Below are 10,821 nucleotides of genomic sequence, written 5' to 3' on the forward strand. Positions count from 1 at the left end.
AAAATAAAACAAAAAAGATGACTCAATATTGGCTAACAAGGGAAATTAGGGATCCAAGGAGAGGACATATAAATTGGCCAGAAAAAGCAGCAAACTTGAGGATTGGGAGCAGTTTAGGATTCAACAAAGGAGGACAAAGGGACTAATTAAGAGGGGGGAAATAGAGTAGGAGAATAAGCTTGCAGGGAACATAAAAACTGACTGTAAAAGCTTCTATAGATATGTGAAGAGAAAAAGATTGGTGAAGTCAAGCGTAGGTCCCTTGCAGTCAGAATCAGGGGAATTTATAAATGGGGAACAAAGAAATGGTAGACCAATTAAATACATACTTTGGTTCTGTCTTCACAAAGGAGGACACAAATAAACTCCCAGAGATGTCGGGGAACATAGGGTTTAATGAGAGGGAGGAATTGAATGAAATCAGTATTTGTAGGGAAATGGCGTTAGAGGAATTGATGGGATTGAAGGCCGATAAATCCCCAGGGCCTGATAATCTACATCCTAGGGTACTTAAGGAAGTGGCCCTAGAAATAGTAGATCCATTGCTGGTCATCTTCCAAAATTCGATAGACTCTGGAACAGTACCCATGGATTGGAGGGTAGCTAATGTAACCCCACTATTTAAAAAAGGTGGTAGAGAAAAAACAGGGAATTATAGACCGGTAAGCCTGACATCGGTAGTGGGGAAAATGCTAGAGTCCATTATAAAAGATGTGACAGGATCAGCCAAAGTCAACATGGATTTACAAAAGGTAAATCATGCTTGACTAATCTACTGGAATTTTTTGAGGATGTAACTGGTAGAATCGATAAGGGAGAACCAGTAGATGTGGTGTATTTGAACTTTCAGAAGGCTTTCGATAAGGTCCCGCATAAGAGACTAGCGTGCAAAGTTAAAGCACATGGGATTGGGGGTAAGGTACTGACTTGGATAGAAAACTGGTGGCAGACAGGAAGCAAAGAGTTGGAATAAACAGGTCTTTTTCCGAGTGGAAGGCAGTGACTAGTGGGGTACTGCAGGGATCGGAGCTAGGACCCCAGTTATTCACAATATACATTAACGATCTAGACGAGGGAACTAGATGTAATATCTCCAAGTTTGCAGATGACACAAAGGTGGGTGGGCATGTGTGCTGTGAGGAGGATGCAGAGAAACTCCAGTACGATTTGGACAGGTTGGGTGATTGGGCAGATGCAGTATAATGTGGATAGATGCGAGGTTATCCACTTTGGTAGCAAAGTCAGGAAGGCAGATTATCTAAACGGCAATAGATTGGGAAATGGGGGAGTGCAACGAGACCTGGGTGTCCTTTTGCACCAGTCGCTGAAGGTAAGCATGCAGGTGCAGCAGGCGGTTAAGGTGGCAAATGGCCTTCATAGCGAGAGGGTTCGAGTACAGGAGCAAGGATATCTTGCTGCAGTTGTACAGGGCCTTGGTGAGACCACACCTCGAGCATTGTGTGCAGTTTTGGTCGCCTTATCTGAAGAAGGATGTTCTTGCCATGGAGGGAGTGCAGTGAAGATTCACCAGACTGATACGGGATATGGCAGGAATGACATATGGAGAGAGATTGGGTCGATTAGGCTTATATTCGCTAGAGTTTAGAAGAATGAGGGGGGATCTCATTGAAACTTATAAAATTCTAACAGGACTAGATGCAGGAAGGCTGTTCCCGATGGCGGGAGAGTCCAGAACCAGGGGTCACAGTCTAAGGATAAGGGGTAAGCCATTTAGGACCAAGATGAGGAGGAATTTCTCCACCCAGAGAGTGGTGAACCTGTGGAATTCTCTACCACAGAAGACAGTTGAGGCCAATTCATTACATATATTCAAGAAGGAGTTAGATATATTTCTTAAGGCTAAGGGGATCAAGGGATATGGGGAGAAAGCAGGGACAGGGTACTGAATTTGGATGATCAGCCATGATCGCATTGAATGGCGGAGCAGGCTCGAGGGGCCTAATGGCCTACTCCTGCTCGTATCTTCTATGTTTCTCTCATTCTATATTTTCCCTTTTTATCAATTTTTTGGTCACCCTTTGCTGGTTTCTGAAACTCTCCCAATCCTCAGGCTTACTATTATTCTTCGCAACATTATAAGCTTCTTCTTTCAATCTAATGCTATCCTTAACTTCTTTAGTTAGCCACGGATGGATCACTTTTCCTGTGAAGATTTTAGTTCTCAATGGAATGTATTTTTGTTGATAGTTATGAAATATTTTTTTTAATGCTAGCCACTGCTTATCTACCGCCATACCTTTTAATCTATTTTTCCAATCTACCTTAGCCAACTCACCCCTCATACCCATGTAATTGGCTTTATTTAAGTTTAAGCCTCTAGCTTCAGACTTAGGCAAATCACTCTCAAAATTAACGTGAAATTCTATCATATTATGATCACTCTGCCCCAGAGGATCCTTTACTATCAGATTGCTAATTAACTGTGTCTCATTACACAATACAAGATCTAAAATAGTCTGTTCCCTGGTTGGTTCCAGGAAACTGTCCTGAATGCATTCCATGAACTTGTCCGCCAGACTACCTTTGCCAATTTGATTTGTCCTGTCTATATGAAGATTAAAGTCCCCCACGATTGTTGCATTACCTTTGTTACAAGCTTCTCCTATTTCTTGATTAATATTCTGTCCAATGGTATAGCTACTGTTAGGGGGCCTATATACTACGCCCATTTGTGTTTTCTGCCCCTTGTTATTCCTTATCTCCACCCATACTGATTTTACTTCTTGAGCTTGCGAGCCGAGATCCTTTTTCTACTATCCTTATGTCATCCTTTATTATCAGGGCTACTCCCCCCTCCTTTTCCATTCTGCCTGACTTTTCGAAACACCAAGTACCCTGGAACATTTAATTCCCAACCTTGGTCACCTTGCAACCACGTCTCTGTAATGGCTATTAGATCAATCCCATTTATCTCTATTTGTGCCACTAGTTCGTCTATCTTGTTACGAATGCTTCGTGCAACAGTCAGTACACTTCAAAAGTACTTCATTGGTTGTAAAGCGCTTTGGGACGTCGTGAGGTGCAAGTCTTTCTTTTATTTGACCACGCAGCCCTCACAGTTGAGCTGGTCATGTCCTCTGGTGATAACACATTCTGTCCAGCAGGAGGCACTGCTGCTTTCCCCTTCCCTAGTATTCACGCAGGTCGGGACTAATTTTAACATCCTTACTGCATCACAGCTAGGATCAACTAACTCAGCACAAACTGGGATGACACAAGTACAGGGCTGTCTTTAAAAAGAAATTGGGAGAATTATCATGTTAGGATATCTTCAGTAGAAACTTTAACTACTACTTCCTGGAATCCATAAGACAATCTAAATTGCTTATAATTTGGTAGAAGACGGTTCACAAACTTGCCGTTTAATCTGACCCTACCCTGAGCTACTCATCCCATTTCCTCTCCATCACAAAGACCACCTACTTTCACCTTTGTAATGTCAGCTGCAACCCTCATCCATACTTTTGTCACCTCCAGACTCGACTATTCCAACCCTCTATTGGCCAGGCTCCCATCCTCCACCCTCTGTATACTCCAACTCATTCAAACTCTGCAGTCCGCATCCTCTCCCGCACCAGGATCCACTCATCCATCACCCTTCCTCATTGATCTAAAGCGCCGCCGAGTCCTCAACACCTCAAATTTTAAATTTCCATTCCCGCCCTTCATGGCCTCACCTCTCCCTATCTCAGTAACTTCCTCCCCCAGGAACCCTTCTTCGAACGCTCTGTTCCTCTGACTCTGGCCTCGTGCATCCCATCATCGGTGGCCATGCTTTCAGCCCCCCTAGGAACCATGCACTAGAATTACCACTGTCTCTCCTCCTTTAAGGCCCTACTTAAAAGCAACCTCTTTGACCAATTTTTGACCACTCCTCCTGTGGCTCTGTGCCCTATTTGTTTTGATTATGCTTCTGTGAAGCACCTTGAGGTTTTTCCTACCTAAACGCTATATAAATGCACATTGCTGTGTGTTAGCAGTCTGAACACTGCCGCACTAACCCAAAAGACATCCCAGAAAAGTGAGGAGAAGGGTGTAGTCTGAACACAGCGTTAGTCATTGTTCAAAACTGCAACTTTAAAAAATTTAAACCACAGTTGGGACACAGATGATCAGACATGCATAATTTATACACTTTACCAAATGAACGTCTAACATTACATTTATAATCTGAGGCCTAATTGGACGATGATAAAGAGGTAGCTGCTTCTTAGAAACAGTCCTACTTGAAGCGCACTGTCTGAGCAGCAAATTGAACCAAATGTATAGAGTTACAGATTAACTGCTACATATGTTTAAACAAAGGCCCCCTTTCATCTCTGTCTAGTAGCCAAGCTAGTCAACTGGAAGTGTAGAGCACACAAATCAGAATAGCAACTGTTTCATAAAGTACTTATTTGGTATCAGGCAGTGAGTGGACATAATCCTGACTTCTCATTTATTAAGTCATGAAACTCACATACAACAGCTAGAAATAACCAAATTAAGCGTGACTTCAATACTTTGAAAGTCTAGGACTTTTCCACTTGTATAACACAACAGGTCAACTTGGAAAGATTTAATTGACAGCACTGTCATTAGATAAACATCAAAGTACAACTGACTGGACTTTTTGGTATTTCCACAGATCTGGGGCAGTGGAGTACATCACCCCATATAACAGGCCATACTGATATTTCAGAAATTTAGAATACACCTAGTACATCAGATCAATGGAATGCAATGCAGTTCCACCCTACACTTCAGAGTCTTAATAAAGTAGAACATAAAATCCTGGCCACGCCAGATACAGTACATCGACTTAGCAAAGCAACACCACTGTGCAACAATGTACCAAATCCAACTTTCCATATTTATTCCATATACATATTCCATATCTAAAGTGTTGCAGGAAACAAAAGCTTTTCAAACACAAACTGGAGATATCTGTCACATGTAAAATTAGAGGAATGATTAATTCAATTTGCATGCAGCATACTAGACCAAGCAAGAGCTGAGTTCTATGAATACTCAAACAAATTTATATTAGCAGGTTAACAGGACTCCATTCAAAACCTGTGCGGTCATTACCCCGGGTCTTCACTGCTCGGCACATATGACAACATTAAATTTTGGTTTGTATTGTGTGGTAGGTGAGACAGGCCATGATCTAGTTTGGTGTTTTAAGCTTTTTAAATCAGGCAGTGCTGCAAAACTACCAGGGCTCGGTAGCACTCTCGCCTCAGTCAGAAGGTTGTAGGTTCAAGCCCCACTCGAGGCTTGAGCACATAATCTAGGCTGACACTCCAGTGCGGTACTGAGGGAGTGTTGCACTGTTGGAGGAGCCACCTTTCAGAGGAGACGTTAAACCGAGGCCCCATTTGCCCTGTCAGGTGCACTTAACAGATCCCATTGCACTATTCGAAGAGCAGCAGGGATGTCCTGCTCAATATCTACAGAAAATGCTGGAAAAACTCAGCAGGCTATCCTGCTCAATATCTGTCCCTCAAACACCACCACTAAAACAGATTATCTGGCCATTTATGTCTCTGCTGTTTCTGTGACCGGTCTGCAAATTGGCAGCTGAATTTCCCTACATTGCAACATTGACTACACTTCTAAAGTACTTCCTCAGGTTTTAAAATTTATTTTGTTTCAATGGATAAAGCCAAAGTGTACATCAGAATCCCTCACAAGTAGGAATACGTGCGTGTGAGGACAAAGAATTATTTTCAAACCAAATCAGTTTGCCAATGCCATTAAAATTGGAATAAAATTGTTAAAACTGGTTTATCCTCTCACTTAGCCTTAACTTGGTATTTCATTCAAATGTCATCTTATGATGCACAGATATAAGGCGTAATCTACCAGTGGCACAAATTCACTAGGTGATTATTATAGGCACCCACACCTTAAAAAGCACGCACTAGATTAGAGCAAGCAGTGATCAGTCACCAAGGTGGGTCAATCCTCCCACCGCCACCAAACCCCAATAATGCAAATAGTGTTTTTTTTAAATATAAAGCAGCAACTGTCACACTTAACGACGTGTGATTGGAACTGCAATACACAACATCTGCACCAATTGCCCATCCTATTCCCCTCCGCTGCCTTTCCCGGTGATCCATAGCCATGTCCCAGCCTCACACGGCGCCACTCTGACATGTCCCAGCATAAGCACGTCTTGCGATGGCTTCTCCTGCCATATCCATATAGTCACCACCAAGGTGTCCCATGATTACATCCTGACTCCATCTACTTTTAATCTGTACACTGTCACTCAACAATATCCGTAAGTACAGGGTCAACTTCTGTACATATGTATATGGGTGATACCCAGATCAACCTGTCCACCACCATCCTAGATTCAGCACCTGTGCACTGTAATGATATCAGCAAATAGAGATGGTATTTGCCCGTTTATGATGCCTTATCAGCATGTTTGCATGTATTGATTGCTTGTGCCTGACCAGCAGAGGGCATGTGACCGAGACAAGCAAGGCAGTTTAGTTTGGTTTCAGTTTCGTTCTAGATGCATCACTAGCATCGTGTCTCCTGTAAAGCTGTATAAAGAATTGAACAGACTTTAGATTAAAAGACATTCTCTTTCATAAATGTCTCGTCATTGAACCTACAAAGAAATCAATACATGCACCATCAATTTGTGGATCAACAATTACTTTCTGTAGTTTAACACTGGCTGTTGCCAGAGATTTTGTGCCCTATATCCCAATTCCATCCTAATTCCCAAATTTTCACTCAGACTGAACCCAACCATGCACAGCCTCAGCATTCTATTTCACCCCCACGATCAGCTCTGGGCTGTCAGAAAGCCAGTGTGATGTTCAGTCATGGACGAGCTATCATTTCCTCCAACAGAATATCAATCAGGTAAAGGTGCAGGCATCGGTTTGGCCCCTGCAAAAAGTTTGCTCGCTTGCCACTGGCTCCATCTCACTCCCTGGCTGCTCACTTGGGCTGAAGCAACTTCGGATCAAAGCAGAGGCTGACCTTTATCCCCACACTCACCTTCACCACATCACCTGCTCTGCCCCCACCCCACCCTGCCACAGCCAAACACTATTGGCACCTCAAAACTTCTCCAAAAATCTCCATTCCTTCACAAACTCCAGCTTGTTTTGAATTCAGACACTCATATCCTGTCCTGCACCAAGTCCCAACCACCCTCCTAACTCTTGCCCAGGTATGACTCCCACCTGCTGAAGCATCTTGTGGACATTTTGCTATGCTAACGGTGTTAGAAATGCAAGCTGCTGTTGTTCAACACTGGGCTAGCCCAAACAGATGATGAGATCACTGGCAAACTACAAGAATGTAGCTATACAAGGATTTAATTATGCAAGAACTTTTTAGACACATGGAAAAATTGCTGTAATTACCACTATCACATTGTCCTTAAATAAGATTATGAGCAAACCTCTTCCCCAATATATTTTTTAAATCATATATTTACACAGCTCTTTATCACAACTTTTAGGACATCCCCAAACACTTCACATACAAAACCTCTTTGAAGCGAAGTCCCTGTTGCTATGCATTAGGGTTGCTAACTCTTCAGAATTGCCTTCGAGTCTCCAGGATTTAGAGATTAATCTCCCGGACACTGCTGCAAGCAACCCAGGAGAAAATCATAGGGGCATTATAAAAAATATTGGTTTTCTTTTTCCATTTGTTTATTAGTTATAAAAATACTGGACATGGGGTAAAACAGCTGTTCCACTGACAGTCAGGTAATGAAGAGTCGGTTTGCTTTCTGCCTGACACCGCAAATATGGACATGTCGGGCAGCCAATGTTGGAAGTGTGGGGATGGGGCAGGAGGTCATGTGACAAAACCTCACCAGAATACATTCCAGGGTTGGCAGGGGAACATGGTAGACATTTAGCACACAGCAAGGTCCCACAACCTGCTCACTAAACAGCTGGGTACAGGAAACTCTTTGGTATCCGGCACCGACGGGACCGGGATGATGCCGGTTGATTAAAAATTCCGGATGACGGAGAGGGTTATCTATCGAGGATATTTTTAACAAACAAAAATAAAAAAATATCAAGAAATGTGCAGTATACAGTAATTGGGTACTCACCTACAGAATGCTGTGTTAAATGGATGGTGGAAGATGCATTAAGTACAGTACTGCCAGTTGAAGGTAATCCATAACAGAAAAATGGCGGATCGGAAGAGACTACCGGCAGCACGGGAGAGTCAGACTCCTGTTATTGAGGTGTTCGGACTTCTGACAGCACCAAGAAGCCGAGTAGTGGCAGTTTGGAGAACTACCCCCACTGTCTAACTTGGCCACCGCGGGAGACTCGGACGCTGCAACATTTCCGGTTATTGAGGTGTTGTTTTCGGAGTATGAATTTTGCCGGTTAGTAGAGAATTCCGGATATTTAGGTGCCGTTTAAAACGAGAGTTTCCTGTAATTTGGTAGCAGTGGCTCAGGGAGGAATGTTAGCCAGGGCACTAGAACTGTTCAAAAATAAGGTAATGTTTGAATAGTGCCACAAGATCTTTAACAGGCAGAACCGCAGTTTAACATCTCATCCGAAGCACATCACCTCCAACAATGCAGCACTCCCTCAGTACTGAAATGTGAGCCTAGATTATGTGCTCAAGCCCTGGAGTGGGGCTTGAACCCGTGACCTTCTGTCTCAGAGACAAGAGTGCAACCCACTGATCCAAGGTAACACTTATTTACCCCCTTATTGTCCCAGTTTGTCTCCTCCTCCCCACAAAAAAAGAGATAAGTAGCATTCCACTATCTCCATCAAACAATGGTTGGTGCTATTTGAGTGATGTCAGTACTAGGTCTGTTACACCCTGCATGCTCAGCGTGGATACGCTGGGTTCACCTGCATTCTCCCCATGGATACACTGGGTTCTGGTACAATCTGCATTCTCCCCGTGGATGCACACGGGTTGTGTTACAACTTACATTCTCTCCATGGATACCCTCAAACAAAATAACCTGTTGCAAAACATCTGACAGCAGTTTACAGTGTAGCAATTTACAAAAAAAGTGACGCTGTGGGATACAATAAAGTGCGACCTCACATTACATTAAAACAATTCTCTAAGCGCAGTAGCTAGCTCTCCTATGAATTCTGAGAAACCAGTGCTATCAGAAACTGTACTATTCAAAAATAACATCACTCAAAAAGCTGAGTAATGGTCTAGCCTGCCTCGCTTGTTTTTCCAAATTCAAATACTACAGTCCACTGACAACCATTCATTTCCCTAGAGAGAACTACTTAAATTCCATGCAAAACACCAAATGCAAGTTGAGTTAATGCCCCAATGGAAGGCAGGATCAGCCCTCAGCTCTCCCTGTACTGTGACTAATGGGTTTGAACTGGTAGTTGAGAATCTGAACAGCAGAGGAATCTCAGCCATTTCCTCTGTAATCATGAGCTTAGCTCACAGGACGTTTAAATACCCAATTATTACATTGGCGGCAGTAAGAAAAGCAGTCTCAAGACAAAAGGTACAACAAGCACCGCCTTCACAAATCCCAAATTAGCTAAAACAGAATTGAAATGTGTAAGAGTTTCTTTTTTTTAGGAAGGGTGGGAAGGAAGAACGGTTGCAGGGAACGCAAGTCTGAGCGAAGATTCTTGATCCAGATTATTGCTCAACATCCAGAGTTTGTGTATTTTTTGTAAAAAAAAAGTTTAAAGTCACATTGGTTTTTTTTCCAGCTGTGAGGAAAAATACACACAATCGGCTGCTATACGTGGCAGAAATAAATACTGATCACAGGCGCCTTGCACACTCACTTCTGTCATGGGAGGGGGTGGGGGCTGGGGGGGCAGCCCCAATTCTGTAGAGCGACTAAATTCAAACTATTCCACCGCATTTTGGAAGACGGGGACTGGCCATTTTCCCAACAGTTTGAGGCAGTGAGTTCAGTGAGAGAAACTCAGAGGTTGCTGGTTAGCCCAGTGAGGATTCCAGCTGAATCCCGCGCTCTTCATCACGTCCCTTTTCGTGCCCCCGCCCAATCCCCTCGGGGCTCAGGAGACCCACCGCCCCGGGCTCAGCACCAGGACCCTCGGGAGAGCTGACAGACCCCCGGGGCTGCCGACACTCTGACTAACAAGGAAGAAGCTGGAGCTTCGGTACTTACAACTGAAGGGAACTTTTTGCCTCTCTCTCTCTCTCTTGCCTCCGCAGCCCACGGCTTCACGCTGCCACTCAGGAGGGCGAGGACACCGCGCCGAGCTCCAGACGCTCGCTGCGCTGCCCCGGGGGGGAGCGGAGAGCCAGGCAGCGACAAGGCCCCGCCTCCCGGCGCCGCTCATTGGTGCGGGCTTCCCAGCGCGCCGATGAGCGATTGGTCCGTCGGGCTGTCCGTCACAGGAGGGGCGGGGCCGATGGGGGCGTTAACCTGCAGGGAGAGCCCAGGTTGGTGGTACACTGACCGCGCCCCACGCTGTTGATCTACGGTCACCCGGTGCGGTAGGGGAGCGGGCAAGCTGGAGGACCTCCTTGTAGGCCTGCACCTGGGCCTGGCTAAAAAAGCCATCAATTGGTCCAGGCAGCGGGCGGTCGAGGGGGTCGTCCAGCCCGATTGCCTGCCTCTCTTCCGCGGCCATGTTCGCGCCCGGGTGGCCCTGGAGATGGAGCACGCGGTGTCCGCCGGCACGCTTGAGTATTTCCGCGACCGGTGGGCGCCACGGGGACTGGACTGCATCATCAACCCGGATAATCAAATTCTAATTTAATTTGTTTAAGTTTCATTTGAAGTTTGTTTAACTTGAAAAAAATGATAGAGACCAAGTGAATTTAAATAACTGT

General features: G+C 44.6%; 1 protein-coding gene across 2 annotated transcripts in view; it reads right to left on the reverse strand.

Annotated features, from left to right (window-relative positions):
• LOC147124938 (plastin-3-like) overlaps positions 1-10,275 on the reverse strand; it is a 135,634-nt gene extending 125,359 nt beyond the window's left edge. Inside the window, exon 1 of one of the 2 annotated variants that reach the window (XM_085994915.1) lies at positions 10,151-10,275. The gene's annotated coding sequence lies outside the window, so the exon portion shown is untranslated. Of the gene's footprint in view, positions 1-8,107; positions 8,210-10,150 lie in introns of those variants that run through there. The other variant, XM_085994923.1, reaches the window with a different exon arrangement.
• Between the last annotated feature and the right edge of the window lie 546 nt (positions 10,276-10,821).

The sequence above is a fragment of the Somniosus microcephalus genome, chromosome 1 (assembly GCF_052327205.1).
Source record: "Somniosus microcephalus isolate GS21.2 chromosome 1, FLI_Smic_1.0, whole genome shotgun sequence".
Classification (NCBI taxonomy): Eukaryota; Metazoa; Chordata; class Chondrichthyes; order Squaliformes; family Somniosidae; genus Somniosus; species Somniosus microcephalus.